The 14545-nt window shown below is 47.9% G+C and overlaps 17 non-coding genes across 17 annotated transcripts; 5 read left to right on the top strand and 12 right to left on the bottom strand.

Moving 5' to 3' along the window:
- Window positions 1-323: 323 nt before the first annotated feature.
- On the top strand, window positions 324-395 carry Trnap-ugg (transfer RNA proline (anticodon UGG)). Its single transcript has one exon. It is a non-coding gene; the product is annotated as a tRNA-Pro (tRNA).
- Window positions 396-893: 498 nt separating this feature from the next.
- On the bottom strand, window positions 894-965 carry Trnaq-uug (transfer RNA glutamine (anticodon UUG)). The gene has a single exon. It is a non-coding gene; the product is annotated as a tRNA-Gln (tRNA).
- A 1122-nt stretch (window positions 966-2087) lies between these two features.
- Window positions 2088-2159, bottom strand: Trnaq-uug (transfer RNA glutamine (anticodon UUG)). Its single transcript has one exon. It is a non-coding gene; the product is annotated as a tRNA-Gln (tRNA).
- A 556-nt stretch (window positions 2160-2715) lies between these two features.
- On the top strand, window positions 2716-2787 carry Trnap-ugg (transfer RNA proline (anticodon UGG)). Its single transcript has one exon. It is a non-coding gene; the product is annotated as a tRNA-Pro (tRNA).
- A 496-nt stretch (window positions 2788-3283) lies between these two features.
- On the bottom strand, window positions 3284-3355 carry Trnaq-uug (transfer RNA glutamine (anticodon UUG)). The gene has a single exon. It is a non-coding gene; the product is annotated as a tRNA-Gln (tRNA).
- A 555-nt stretch (window positions 3356-3910) lies between these two features.
- On the top strand, window positions 3911-3982 carry Trnap-ugg (transfer RNA proline (anticodon UGG)). Its single transcript has one exon. It is a non-coding gene; the product is annotated as a tRNA-Pro (tRNA).
- A 496-nt stretch (window positions 3983-4478) lies between these two features.
- Window positions 4479-4550, bottom strand: Trnaq-uug (transfer RNA glutamine (anticodon UUG)). The gene has a single exon. It is a non-coding gene; the product is annotated as a tRNA-Gln (tRNA).
- Window positions 4551-5673: 1123 nt separating this feature from the next.
- Trnaq-uug (transfer RNA glutamine (anticodon UUG)) lies at window positions 5674-5745 on the bottom strand. Its single transcript has one exon. It is a non-coding gene; the product is annotated as a tRNA-Gln (tRNA).
- Window positions 5746-6301: 556 nt separating this feature from the next.
- On the top strand, window positions 6302-6373 carry Trnap-ugg (transfer RNA proline (anticodon UGG)). Its single transcript has one exon. It is a non-coding gene; the product is annotated as a tRNA-Pro (tRNA).
- Window positions 6374-6869: 496 nt separating this feature from the next.
- On the bottom strand, window positions 6870-6941 carry Trnaq-uug (transfer RNA glutamine (anticodon UUG)). The gene has a single exon. It is a non-coding gene; the product is annotated as a tRNA-Gln (tRNA).
- Window positions 6942-8065: 1124 nt separating this feature from the next.
- On the bottom strand, window positions 8066-8137 carry Trnaq-uug (transfer RNA glutamine (anticodon UUG)). Its single transcript has one exon. It is a non-coding gene; the product is annotated as a tRNA-Gln (tRNA).
- Window positions 8138-9259: 1122 nt separating this feature from the next.
- Trnaq-uug (transfer RNA glutamine (anticodon UUG)) lies at window positions 9260-9331 on the bottom strand. Its single transcript has one exon. It is a non-coding gene; the product is annotated as a tRNA-Gln (tRNA).
- Window positions 9332-9887: 556 nt separating this feature from the next.
- Trnap-ugg (transfer RNA proline (anticodon UGG)) lies at window positions 9888-9959 on the top strand. The gene has a single exon. It is a non-coding gene; the product is annotated as a tRNA-Pro (tRNA).
- A 496-nt stretch (window positions 9960-10455) lies between these two features.
- Trnaq-uug (transfer RNA glutamine (anticodon UUG)) lies at window positions 10456-10527 on the bottom strand. Its single transcript has one exon. It is a non-coding gene; the product is annotated as a tRNA-Gln (tRNA).
- A 1124-nt stretch (window positions 10528-11651) lies between these two features.
- Trnaq-uug (transfer RNA glutamine (anticodon UUG)) lies at window positions 11652-11723 on the bottom strand. Its single transcript has one exon. It is a non-coding gene; the product is annotated as a tRNA-Gln (tRNA).
- A 1124-nt stretch (window positions 11724-12847) lies between these two features.
- Window positions 12848-12919, bottom strand: Trnaq-uug (transfer RNA glutamine (anticodon UUG)). The gene has a single exon. It is a non-coding gene; the product is annotated as a tRNA-Gln (tRNA).
- Window positions 12920-14043: 1124 nt separating this feature from the next.
- On the bottom strand, window positions 14044-14115 carry Trnaq-uug (transfer RNA glutamine (anticodon UUG)). Its single transcript has one exon. It is a non-coding gene; the product is annotated as a tRNA-Gln (tRNA).
- Between the last annotated feature and the right edge of the window lie 430 nt (window positions 14116-14545).

Raw genomic sequence — 14545 nt, 5'->3', positions numbered from 1 at the left:
GGATGCCTTGTGCTGGAAGCAGCCTAGCTATGAAAACAGCTATGGACACAGAGTACTGTCGAAAAGTGCGTGCTGTCACACAACGCCACGTAGTGGGCGGATGGTGCGTGACACGATAACATTTGCACTTCACACGATCGACATACTGTCACACAACTCAAGCAGCTCTTTCAGCCATCACATACACTGGTCCTCAGCACAGCTCATGTTGTAGGTGTCGGATTAAGAAACCTCTTTGAGAATATGGTCCAGATTGGATGCTGCAACTAGCAAGTGCGGCAAGATTTCAGTAGGTGGCGGGGTGCACACCTGCTTCCTTGTGCGGCCTGTTGGTGTAGGGGTATTATTCCTGCTTTGGGTGCAGGAGGTCCCGGGTTCAAATCCCGGGCAGGTCCTACTTTTCACTTTCGCGACAACCAAGCAATACGATAAACTAGCGAGTCTCTGAAAGTAAGCCATGCAACAGGGCAAACTGCGTGTCGGGCCACCGGCCAATGATATTGGCAAGTGCGTCTTGTGAAAAGCAATCTACGAAGCAGGATTAAGCCGTCTTCGATTACTTATATCTATACCTAAAGACTGACACGTACAACGATTCGATTCGTTTCCCAGGAACTAGTACTTCGCATGCACGTTTGTTAAATGCACGCGCATGCAGCACCCATGACGGAGAGATGCTGGGGCAAGGAGCTGAGGTCGTATTCTCGCAGTTGAACCCCTTACATGCCGTTATTAATCCTAGTAGCAAAAGCATAAGCATTTGGAGCGTTCCCCATTCACGTGTGGACTGCTATTAACAATTTGCATTACATGATCCTAGCTAAAATTCTGGATATACAATTCCAACTACCAGCTCGTACACATTTCTAGAAACGATCGCAAAACACAGGTTCAGGTTCCACCGAGACTCGAACTCGGATCGCTGGATTCAAAGTCCAGAGTGCTAACCATTACACCATGGAACCGGGTGCCTCTAGCAGACTTACATTGAGCAGGATCTTGACATTAAACCGATAAGCTGCGATTTATTGCATGTAGCGTCCTTAGGAAGTGTTTGCGTGGCTAATGAAGCAACCAAGTAGGCTGAACGTGGAGGGAGCAACTTGGAATGTAGCGAGAATTTTTGCCAGTATTCGTACATGAAATGATGTCTAAGGGTCAGGTAATCAAAATCGCGGAACAGCCACTTTCGTATGGTGGATGCCTTGTGCTGGAAGCAGCCTAGCTATGAAAACAGCTATGGACACAGTGTACTGTCGAAAAGTGCGTGCTGTCACACCACGCCACCTAGTGGGCGGATGGTGCGTGACACGATAACATTTGCACTTCACACGATCGACATACTGTCACACAACTCAAGCAGCTGTTTCAGCTATCACATACACTGGTCCTCAGCACAGCTCATGTTGTAGGTGTCGGATTAAGAAACCTCTTTGAGAATATGGTCCAGATTGGATGCTGCAACTAGCAAGTGCGGCAAGATTTCAGTAGGTGGCGGGGTGCACACCTGCTTCCTTGTGCGGCCTGTTGGTCTAGGGGTATTATTCCTGCTTTGGGTGCAGGAGGTCCCAGGTTCAAATCCCGGGCAGGCCCTACTTTTCACTTTCGCGACAACCAAGCAATACGATAAACTAGCGAGTCTCTGAAAGTAAGCCATGCAACAGGGCAAACTGCGTGTCGGGCCACCGGCCAATGATATTGGCAAGTGCGTCTTGTGAAAAGCAATCTACGAAGCAGGATTAAGCCGTCTTCGATTACTTATATCTATACCTAAAGACTGACACGTACAACGATTCGATTCGTTTCCCAGGAACTAGTACATCGCATGCACGTTTGTTAAATGCACGCGCATGCAGCACCCATGACGGAGAGATGCTGGGGCAAGCAGCTGAGGTCGTCTTCTCGCAGTTGAACCACTTACATGCCGTTATTAATCCTAGTAGCAAAAGCATAAGCATTTGGAGCGTTCCCAGTTCCCGTGTGGACTGCTATTAACAATTTGCATTACATGATCCTAGCTAAAATTCTGGTTATACAATTCCAACTACCAGCTCGTACACATTTCTAGAAACGATCGCAAAACAGTCATGTTCCACCGAGACTCGAACTCGTATCGCTGGATTCAAAGTCCAGAGTGCTAACCATTACACCATGGAACCGGGTGCCTCTAGCAGACTTAAATTGAGCAGGATCTTGACATTAAACCGACAAGCTGCGATTTATTGCATGTAGCGTCCTTAGGAAGTGTTTGCGTGGCTAATGAAGCAACCAAGTAGGCTGAAAGTGGAGGGAGCAACTTGGAATGTAGCGAGAATTCGTGCCAGTATTCGTACATGAAATGATGTCTAAGGGTCAGGTAATCAAAATCGCGGAACAGCCACTTTCGTATGGTGGATGCCTTGTGCTGGAAGCAGCCTAGCTATGAAAACAGCTATGGACACAGAGTACTGTCGAAAAGTGCGTGCTGTCACAACACGCCACCTAGTGGGCGGATGGTGCGTGACACGATAACATTTGCACTTCACACGATCGACATACTATCTAAAAACTCAAGCAGCTCTTTCAGCCATCACATACACTTGTCCTCAGCACAGCTCATGCTGTAGGAGTCGGATTAAGAAACATCTTTCAGAATATGGTCCAGATTGGATGCTGCAACTAGCAAGTGCGGCAAGATCTCAGTAGGTGGCGGGGTGCACACCTGCTTCCTTGTGCGGCCTGTTGGTCTAGGGGTATTATTCCTGCTTTGGGTGCAGGAGGTCCCGGGTTCAAATCCCGGACAGGCCCTACTTTTCACTTTCGCGACAACCAAGCAATACGATAAACTAGCGAGTCTCTGAAAGTAAGCCATGCAACAGGGCAAACTGCGTGTCGGGCCACCGGCCAATGATATTGGCAAGTGCGTCTTGTGAAAAGCAATCTACGAAGCAGGATTAAGCCGTCTTCGATTACTTATATCTATACCTAAAGACTGACACGTACAACGATTCGATTCGTTTCCCAGGAACTAGTACATCGCATGCACGTTTGTTAAATTCACGCGCATGCAGCACCCAAGACGGAGAGATGCTGGGGCAAGCAGCTGAGGTCGTCTTGTCGCAGTTGAACCCCTTACGTGCCGTTATTAATCCTAGTAGCAAAAGCATAAGCATTTGGAGCGTTCCCCATTCACGTGTGGACTGCTATTAACAATTTGCATTACATGATCCTAGCTAAAATTCTGGTTATACAATTCCAACTACCAGCTCGTACACATTTCTAGAAACGATCGCAAAACAGAGTCAGGTTCCACCGAGACTCGAACTCGGATCGCTGGATTCAAAGTCCAGAGTGCTAACCATTACACCATGGAACCGGGTGCCTCTAGCAGACTTAAATTGAGCAGCATCTTGACATTAAACCGATAAGCTGCGATTTATTGCATGTAGCGTCCTCAGGAAGTGATTGCGTGGCTAATGACGCAACCAAGTAGGCTGAAAGTGGAGGGAGCAACTTGGATGGAGCGAGAATTCTTGCCAGTATTCGTACATGAAATGATGTCTAAGGGTCAGGTAATCAAAATCGCGGAACAGCCACTTTCGTATGGTGGATGCCTTCTGCTGGAAGCAGCCTAGCTATGAAAACAGCTATGGACACAGAGTACTGTCGAAAAGTGCGTGCTGTCACGCTACGCTACGTAGTGGGCGGATGGTGCGTGACACGATAACATTTGCACTTCACACGATCGACATACTGTCACACAACTCAAGCAGCTCTTTCAGCCATCACATACACTGGTCCTCAGCACAGCTCATGTTGTAGGTGTCGGATTAAGAAACCTCTTTGAGAATATGGTCCAGATTGGATGCTGTAACTAGCAAGTGCGGCAAGATCTCAGTAGGTGGCGGGGTGCACACCTGCTTCCTTGTGCGGCCTGTTGGTCTAGGGGTATTATTCCTGCTTTGGGTGCAGGAGGTCCCGGGTTCAAATCCCGGGCAGGCCCTACTTTTAATTTTCGCGACAACCAAGCAATACGATAAACTAGCGAGTCTCTGAAAGTAGACCATGCAACAGGGCAAACTGCGTGTCGGGCCACCGGCCAATGATATTGGCAAGTGCGTCTTGTGAAAAGCAATCTACGAAGCAGGATTAAGCCGTCTTCGATTACTTATATCTATACCTAAAGACTGACACGTACAACGATTCGATTCGTTTCCCAGGAACTAGTACATCGCATGCACGTTTGTTAAATTCACGCGCATGCAGCACCCAAGACGGAGAGATGCTGGGGCAAGCAGCTGAGGTCGTCTTCTCGCAGTTGAACCCCTTACGTGCCGTTATTAATCCTAGTAGCAAAAGCATAAGCATTTGGAGCGTTCCCCATTCACGTGTGGACTGCTATTAACAATTTGCATTACATGATCCTAGCTAAAATTCTGGTTATACAATTCCAACTACCAGCTCGTACACATTTCTAGAAACGATCGCAAAACAGAGTCAGGTTCCACCGAGACTCTAACTCGGATCGCTGGATTCAAAGTCCAGAGTGCTAACCATTACACCATGGAACCGGGTGCCTCTAGCAGACTTAAATTGAGCAGCATCTTGACATTAAACCGATAAGCTGCGATTTATTGCATGTAGCGTCCTCAGGAAGTGTTTGCGTGGCTAGTGACGCAACCAAGTAGGCTGAAAGTGGAGGGAGCAACTTGGAATGTAGCGAGAATTCTTGCCAGTATTCGTACATGAAATGATGTCTAAGGGTCAGGTAATCAAAATCGCGGAACAGCCACTTTCGTATGGTGGATGCCTTGTGCTGGAAGCAGCCTAGCTATGAAAACAGCTGTGGACACAGAGTACTGTCGAAAAGTGCGTGCTGTCACGCAACGCTACGTAGTGGGCGGATGGTGCGTGACACGATAACATTTGCACTTCACACGATCGACATACTGTCACACAACTCAAGCAGCTCTTTCAGCCATCACATACACTGGTCCTCAGCACAGCTCATGTTGTAGGAGTCGGATTAAGAAACCTCTTTGAGAATATGGTCCAGATTGGATGCTGCAACTAGCAAGTGCGGCAAGATCTCAGTAGGTGGCGGGGTGCACACCTGCTTCCTTGTGCGGCCTGTTGGTCTAGGAGTATTATTCCTGCTTTGGGTGCAGGAGGTCCCGGATTCAAATCCCGGGCAGGCCCTACTTTTCACTTTCGCGACAACCAAGCACTACGATAAACTAGCGAGTCTCTGAAAGTAAGCCATGCAACAGGGCAAACTGCGTGTCGGGCCACCGGCCAATGATATTGGCAAGTGCGTCTTGTGAAATCAATCTACGGAGCAGGATTAAGCCGTCTTCGATTACTTATATCTATACCTAAAGACTGACACGTACAACGATTCGATTCGTTTCCCAGGAACTAGTACATCGCATGCACGTTTGTTAAATTCACGCGCATGCAGCACCCAAGACGGAGAGATGCTGGGGCAAGCAGCTGAGGTCGTCTTCTCGCAGTTGAACCCCTTACGTGCCGTTATTAATCCTAGTTGCAAAAGCATAAGCATTTGGAGCGTTCCCCATTCACGTGTGGACTGCTAATAACAATTAGCATTACATGATCGTAGCTAAAATTCTGGTTATACAATTCCAACTACCAGCTCGTACACATTTCTAGAAACGATCGCAAAACAGAGTCAGGTTCCACCGAGACTCTAACTCGGATCGCTGGATTCAAAGTCCAGAGTGCTAACCATTACACCATGGAACCGGGTGCCTCTAGCAGACTTAAATTGAGCTGCATCTTGACATTAAACCGATAAGCTGCGATTTATTGCATGTAGCGTCCTCAGGAAGTGTTTGCGTGGCTAATGAAGCAACCAAGTAGGCTGAAAGTGGAGGGAGCAACTTGGAATGTAGCGAGAATTCGTGCCAGTATTCGTACATGAAATGATGTCTAAGGGTCAGGTAATCAAAATCGCGGAACAGCCACTTTCGTATGGTGGATGCCTTGTGCTGGAAGCAGCCTAGCTATGAAAACAGCTATGGACACAGAGTACTGTCGAAAAGTGCGTGCTGTCACACCACGCCACCTAGTGGGCGGATGGTGCGTGACACGATAACATTTGCACTTCACACGATCGACATACTGTCACACAACTCAAGCAGCTCTTTCAGCCATCACATACACTGGTCCTCAGCACAGCTCATGTTGTAGGTGTCGGATTAAGAAACCTCTTTGAGAATATGGTCCATATTGGATGCTGCAACTAGCAAGTGCGGCAAGATTTCAGTAGGTGGCGGGGTGCACACCTGCTTCCTTGTGCGGCCTGCTGGTCTAGGGGTATTATTCCTGCTTTGGGTGCAGGAGGTCCAGGGTTCAAATCCCGGGCAGGCCCTACTTTTCACTTTCGCGACAACCAAGCAATACGATAAACTAGCGAGTCTCTGAAAGTAAGCCATGCAACAGGGCAAACTGCGTGTCGGGCCACCGGCCAATGATATTGGCAAGTGCGTCTTGTGAAAAGCAATCTACGAAGCAGGATTAAGCCGTCTTCGATTACTTATATCTATACCTAAAGACTGACACGTACAACGATTCGATTCGTTTCCCAGGAACTAGTACATCGCATGCACGTTTGTTAAATTCACGCGCATGCAGCACCCAAGACGGAGAGATGCTGGGGCAAGCAGCTGAGGTCGTCTTCTCGCAGTTGAACCCCTTACGTGCCGTTATTAATCCTAGTAGCAAAAGCATAAGCATTTGGAGCGTTCCCCATTCACGTGTGGACTGCTATTAACAATTTGCATTACATGATCCTAGCTAAAATTCTGGTTATACAATTCCAACTACCAGCTCGTACACATTTCTAGAAACGATCGCAAAACAGAGTCAGGTTCCAACGAGACTCGAACTCGGATCGCTGGATTCAAAGTCCAGAGTGCTAACCATTACACCATGGAACCGGGTGCCTCTAGCAGACTTAAATTGAGCAGCATCTTGACATTAAACCGATAAGCTGCGATTTATTGCATGTAGCGTCCTCAGGAAGTGTTTGCGTGGCTAATGACGCAACCAAGTAGGCTGAAAGTGGAGGGAGCAACTTGGAATGTAGCGAGAATTCTTGCCAGTATTCGTACATGAAATGATGTCTAAGGGTCAGGTAATCAAAATCGCGGAACAGCCACTTTCGTATGGTGGATGCCTTGTGCTGGAAGCAGCCTAGCTATGAAAACAGCTATGGACACAGAGTACTGTCGAAAAGTGCGTGCTGTCACGCAACGCTACGTAGTGGGCGGATGGTGCGTGACACGATAACATTTGCACTTCACACGATCGACATACTGTCACACAACTCAAGCAGCTCTTTCAGCCATCACATACACTGGTCCTCAGCACAGCTCATGTTGTAGGAGTCGGATTAAGAAACCTCTTTGAGAATATGGTCCAGATTGGATGCTGCAACTAGCAAGTGCGGCAAGATCTCAGTAGGTGGCGGGGTGCACACCTGCTTCCTTGTGCGGCCTGTTGGTCTAGGGGTATTATTCCTGCTTTGGGTGCAGGAGGTCCCCGATTCAAATCCCGGGCAGGCCCTACTTTTCACTTTCGCGACAACCAAGCAATACGATAAACTAGCGAGTCTCTGAAAGTAAGCCATGCAACAGGGCAGACTGCGTGTCGGGCCACCGGCCAATGATATTGGCAAGTGCGTCTTGTGAAAAGCAATCTACGAAGCAGGATTAAGCCGTCTTCGATTACTTATATCTATACCTAAAGACTGACACGTACAACGATTCGATTCGTTTCCCAGGAACTAGTACATCGCATGCACGTTTGTTAAATTCACGCGCATGCAGCACCCAAGACGGAGACATGCTGGGGCAAGCAGCTGAGGTCGTCTTCTCGCAGTTGAACCCCTTACGTGCCGTTATTAATCCTAGTAGCAAAAGCATAAGCATTTGGAGCGTTCCCCATTCACGTGTGGACTGCTATTAACAATTTGCATTACATGATCCTAGCTAAAATTCTGGTTATACAATTCCAACTACCAGCTCGTACACATTTCTAGAAACGATCGCAAAACAGAGTCAGGTTCCACCGAGACTCGAACTCGGATCGCTGGATTCAAAGTCCAGAGTGCTAACCATTACACCATGGAACCGGGTGCCTCTAGCAGACTTAAATTGAGCAGCATCTTGACATTAAACCGATAAGCTGCGATTTATTGCATGTAGCGTCCTCAGGAAGTGTTTGCGTGGCTAGTGACGCAACCAAGTAGGCTGAAAGTGGAGGGAGCAACTTGGAATGTAGCGAGAATTCTTGCCAGTATTCGTACATGAAATGATGTCTAAGGGACAGGTAATCAAAATCGCGGAACAGCCACTTTCGTATGGTGGATGCCTTGTGCTGGAAGCAGCCTAGCTATGAAAACAGCTGTGGACACAGAGTACTGTCGAAAAGTGCGTGCTGTCACGCAACGCTACGTAGTGGGCGGATGGTGCGTGACACGATAACATTTGCACTTCACACGATCGACATACTGTCACACAACTCAAGCAGCTCTTTCAGCCATCACATACACTGGTCCTCAGCACAGCTCATGTTGTAGGAGTCGGATTAAGAAACCTCTTTGAGAATATGGTCCAGATTGGATGCTGCAACTAGCAAGTGCGGCAAGATCTCAGTAGGTGGCGGGGTGCACACCTGCTTCCTTGTGCGGCCTGTTGGTCTAGGAGTATTATCCTGCTTTGGGTGCAGGAGGTCCCGGATTCAAATCCCGGGCAGGCCCTACTTTTCACTTTCGCGACAACCAAGCACTACGATAAACTAGCGAGTCTCTGAAAGTAAGCCATGCAACAGGGCAAACTGCGTGTCGGGCCACCGGCCAATGATATTGGCAAGTGCGTCTTGTGAAATCAATCTACGGAGCAGGATTAAGCCGTCTTCGATTACTTATATCTATACCTAAAGACTGACACGTACAACGATTCGATTCGTTTCCCAGGAACTAGTACATCGCATGCACGTTTGTTAAATTCACGCGCATGCAGCACCCAAGACGGAGAGATGCTGGGGCAAGCAGCTGAGGTCGTCTTCTCGCAGTTGAACCCCTTACGTGCCGTTATTAATCCTAGTAGCAAAAGCATAAGCATTTGGAGCGTTCCCCATTCACGTGTGGACTGCTAATAACAATTAGCATTACATGATCGTAGCTAAAATTCTGGTTATACAATTCCAACTACCAGCTCGTACACATTTCTAGAAACGATCGCAAAACAGAGTCAGGTTCCACCGAGACTCTAACTCGGATCGCTGGATTCAAAGTCCAGAGTGCTAACCATTACACCATGGAACCGGGTGCCTCTAGCAGACTTAAATTGAGCTGCATCTTGACATTAAACCGATAAGCTGCGATTTATTGCATGTAGCGTCCTCAGGAAGTGTTTGCGTGGCTAATGAAGCAACCAAGTAGGCTGAAAGTGGAGGGAGCAACTTGGAATGTAGCGAGAATTCGTGCCAGTATTCGTACATGAAATGATGTCTAAGGGTCAGGTAATCAAAATCGCGGAACAGCCACTTTCGTATGGTGGATGCCTTGTGCTGGAAGCAGCCTAGCTATGAAAACAGCTATGGACACAGAGTACTGTCGAAAAGTGCGTGCTGTCACACCACGCCACCTAGTGGGCGGATGGTGCGTGACACGATAACATTTGCACTTCACACGATCGACATACTGTCACACAACTCAAGCAGCTCTTTCAGCCATCACATACACTGGTCCTCAGCACAGCTCATGTTGTAGGTGTCGGATTAAGAAACCTCTTTGAGAATATGGTCCATATTGGATGCTGCAACTAGCAAGTGCGGCAAGATTTCAGTAGGTGGCGGGGTGCACACCTGCTTCCTTGTGCGGCCTGCTGGTCTAGGGGTATTATTCCTGCTTTGGGTGCAGGAGGTCCAGGGTTCAAATCCCGGGCAGGCCCTACTTTTCACTTTCGCGACAACCAAGCAATACGATAAACTAGCGAGTCTCTGAAAGTAAGCCATGCAACAGGGCAAACTGCGTGTCGGGCCACCGGCCAATGATATTGGCAAGTGCGTCTTGTGAAAAGCAATCTACGAAGCAGGATTAAGCTGTCTTCGATTACTTATATCTATACCTAAAGACTGACACGTACAACGATTCGATTCGTTTCCCAGGAACTAGTACATCGCATGCACGTTTGTTAAATTCACGCGCATGCAGCACCCAAGACGGAGAGATGCTGGGGCAAGCAGCTGAGGTCGTCTTCTCGCAGTTGAACCCCTTACGTGCCGTTATTAATCCTAGTAGCAAAAGCATAAGCATTTGGAGCGTTCCCCATTCACGTGTGGACTGCTATTAACAATTTGCATTACATGATCCTAGCTAAAATTCTGGTTATACAATTCCAACTACCAGCTCGTACACATTTCTAGAAACGATCGCAAAACAGAGTCAGGTTCCAACGAGACTCGAACTCGGATCGCTGGATTCAAAGTCCAGAGTGCTAACCATTACACCATGGAACCGGGTGCCTCTAGCAGACTTAAATTGAGCAGCATCTTGACATTAAACCGATAAGCTGCGATTTATTGCATGTAGCGTCCTCAGGAAGTGTTTGCGTGGCTAATGACGCAACCAAGTAGGCTGAAAGTGGAGGGAGCAACTTGGAATGTAGCGAGAATTCTTGCCAGTATTCGTACATGAAATGATGTCTAAGGGTCAGGTAATCAAAATCGCGGAACAGCCACTTTCGTATGGTGGATGCCTTGTGCTGGAAGCAGCCTAGCTATGAAAACAGCTATGGACACAGAGTACTGTCGAAAAGTGCGTGCTGTCACGCAACGCTACGTAGTGGGCGTATGGTGCGTGACACGATAACATTTGCACTTCACACGATCGACATACTGTCACACAACTCAAGCAGCTCTTTCAGCCATCACATACACTGGTCCTCAGCACAGCTCATGTTGTAGGAGTCGGATTAAGAAACCTCTTTGAGAATATGGTCCAGATTGGATGCTGCAACTAGCAAGTGCGGCAAGATCTCAGTAGGTGGCGGGGTGCACACCTGCTTCCTTGTGCGGCCTGTTGGTCTAGGGGTATTATTCCTGCTTTGGGTGCAGGAGGTCCCCGATTCAAATCCCGGGCAGGCCCTACTTTTCACTTTCGCGACAACCAAGCAATACGATAAACTAGCGAGTCTCTGAAAGTAAGCCATGCAACAGGGCAGACTGCGTGTCGGGCCACCGGCCAATGATATTGGCAAGTGCGTCTTGTGAAAAGCAATCTACGAAGCAGGATTAAGCCGTCTTCGATTACTTATATCTATACCTAAAGACTGACACGTACAACGATTCGATTCGTTTCCCAGGAACTAGTACATCGCATGCACGTTTGTTAAATTCACGCGCATGCAGCACCCAAGACGGAGACATGCTGGGGCAAGCAGCTGAGGTCGTCTTCTCGCAGTTGAACCCCTTACGTGCCGTTATTAATCCTAGTAGCAAAAGCATAAGCATTTGGAGCGTTCCCCATTCACGTGTGGACTGCTAATAACAATTAGCATTACATGATCCTAGCTAAAATTCTGGTTATACAATTCCAACTACCAGCTCGTACACATTTCTAGAAACGATCGCAAAACAGAGTCAGGTTCCACCGAGACTCGAACTCGGATCGCTGGATTCAAAGTCCAGAGTGCTAACCATTACACCATGGAACCGGGTGCCTCTAGCAGACTTAAATTGAGCTGCATCTTGACATTAAACCGATAAGCTGCGATTTATTGCATGTAGCGTCCTCAGGAAGTGTTTGCGTGGCTAATGAAGCAACCAAGTAGGCTGAAAGTGGAGGGAGCAACTTGGAATGTAGTGAGAATTCGTGCCAGTATTCGTACATGAAATGATGTCTAAGGGTCAGGTAATCAAAATCGCGGAACAGCCACTTTCGTATGGTGGATGCCTTGTGCTGGAAGCAGCCTAGCTATGAAAACAGCTATGGACACAGAGTACTGTCGAAAAGTGCGTGCTGTCACACCACGCCACCTAGTGGGCGGATGGTGCGTGACACGATAACATTTGCACTTCACACGATCGACATACTGTCACACAACTCAAGCAGCTCTTTCAGCCATCACATACACTGGTCCTCAGCACAGCTCATGTTGTAGGTGTCGGATTAAGAAACCTCTTTGAGAATATGGTCCATATTGGATGCTGCAACTAGCAAGTGCGGCAAGATTTCAGTAGGTGGCGGGGTGCACACCTGCTTCCTTGTGCGGCCTGTTGGTCTAGGGGTATTGTTCCTGCTTTGGGTGCAGGAGGTCCCGGGTTCAAATCCCGGGCAGGCCCTACTTTTCACTTTCGCGACAACCAAGCAATACGATAAACTAGCGAGTCTCTGAAAGTAAGCCATGCAACAGGGCAAACTGCGTGTCGGGCCACCGGCCAATGATATTGGCAAGTGCGTCTTGTGAAAAGCAATCTACGAAGCAGGATTAAGCCGTCTTCGATTACTTATATCTATACCTAAAGACTGACACGTACAACGATTCGATTCGTTTCCCAGGAACTAGTACATCGCATGCACGTTTGTTAAATTCACGCGCATGCAGCACCCAAGACGGAGAGATGCTGGGGCAAGCAGCTGAGGTCGTCTTCTCGCAGTTGAACCCCTTACGTGCCGTTATTAATCCTAGTAGCAAAAGCATAAGCATTTGGAGCGTTCCCCATTCACGTGTGGACTGCTATTAACAATTAGCATTACATGATCCTAGCTAAAATTCTGGATATACAATTCCAACTGCCAGCTCGTACACATTTCTAGAAACGATCGCAAAACAGAGTCAGGTTCCACCGAGACTCGAACTCGGATCGCTGGATTCAAAGTCCAGAGTGCTAACCATTACACCATGGAACCGGGTGCCTCTGACAGACTTAAATTGAGCAGCATCTTGACATTAAACCGATAAGCTGCGATTAATTGCATGTAGCGTCCTCAGGAAGTGTTTGCTTGGCTAATGAAGCAACCAAGTAGGCTGAAAGTGGAGGGAGCAACTTGGAATGTAGCGAGAATTCGTGCCAGTATTCGTACATGAAATGATGTCAAAGGGTCAGGTAATCAAAATCGCGGAACAGCCACTTTCGTATGGTGGATGCCTTGTGCTGGAAGCAGCCTAGCTATGAAAACAGATATGGACACAGAGTACTGTCGAAAAGTGCGTGCTGTCACACAACGCCACGTAGTGGGCGGATGGTGCGTGACACGATAACATTTGCACTTCACACGATCGACATACTATCAAAAAACTCAAGCAGCTCTTTCAGCCATCACATACACTTGACCTCAGCACAGCTCATGTTGTAGGAGTCGGATTAAGAAACATCTTTGAGAATATGGTCCAGATTTGATGCTGCAACTAGCAAGTGCGGCAAGATCTCAGTAGGTGGCGGGGTGCACACCTGCTTCCTTGTGCGGCCTGTTGGTCTAGGGGTATTATTCCTGCTTTGGGTGCAGGAGGTCCCGGGTTCAAATCTCGGGCAGGCCCTACTTTTCACTTTCGCGACAACCAAGCAATACGATAAACTAGCGAGTCTCTGAAAGTAAGCCATGCAACAGGGCAAACTGCGTGTCGGGCCACCGGCCAATGATATTGGCAAGTGCGTCTTGTGAAAAGCAATCTACGAAGCAGGATTAACCCGTCTTCGATTACTTATATCTATACCTAAAGACTGACACGTACAACGATTCGATTCGTTTCCCAGGAACTAGTACATCGCATGCACGTTTGTTAAATTCACGCGCATGCAGCACCCAAGACGGAGAGATGCTGGGGCAAGCAGCTGAGGTCGTCTTCTCGCAGTTGAACCCCTTACGTGCCGTTATTAATCCTAGTAGCGAAAGCATAAGCATTTGGAGCGTTCCCCATTCACTTGTGGACTGCTAATAACAATTAGCATTACATGATCCTAGCTAAAATTCTGGTTATACAATTCCAACTACCAGCTCGTACACATTTCTAGAAACGATCGCAAAACAGAGTCAGGTTCCACCGAGACTCGAACTCGGATCGCTGGATTCAAAGTCCAGAGTGCTAACCATTACACCATGGAACCGGGTGCCTCTAGCAGACTTAAATTGAGCTGCATCTTGACATTAAACCGATAAGCTGCGATATATTGCATGTAGCATCCTCAGGAAGTGTTTGCGTGGCTAATGACGCAACCAAGTAGGCTGAAAGTGGAGGGAGCAACTTGGAATGTAGCGAGAATTCGTGCCAGTATTCGTACATGAAATGATGTCTAAGGGTCAGGTAATCAAAATCGCGGAACAGCCACTTTCGTATGGTGGATGCCTTGTGCTGGAAGCAGCCTAGCTATGAAAACAGCTATGGACACAGAGTACTGTCGAAAAGTGCTTGCTGTCACACCACGCCATCTAGTGGGCGGATGGTGCGTGACACGATAACATTTGCACTTCACACGATCGACATACTGTCACACAACTCAAGCAGCTCTTTCAGCCATCACATACACTGGTCCTCAG

The sequence above is a fragment of the Schistocerca gregaria genome, chromosome 2 (assembly GCF_023897955.1).
Source record: "Schistocerca gregaria isolate iqSchGreg1 chromosome 2, iqSchGreg1.2, whole genome shotgun sequence".
Lineage (NCBI taxonomy): Eukaryota > Metazoa > Arthropoda > Insecta > Orthoptera > Acrididae > Schistocerca > Schistocerca gregaria.
This window is presented reverse-complemented; position numbering and strand designations above follow the sequence as displayed.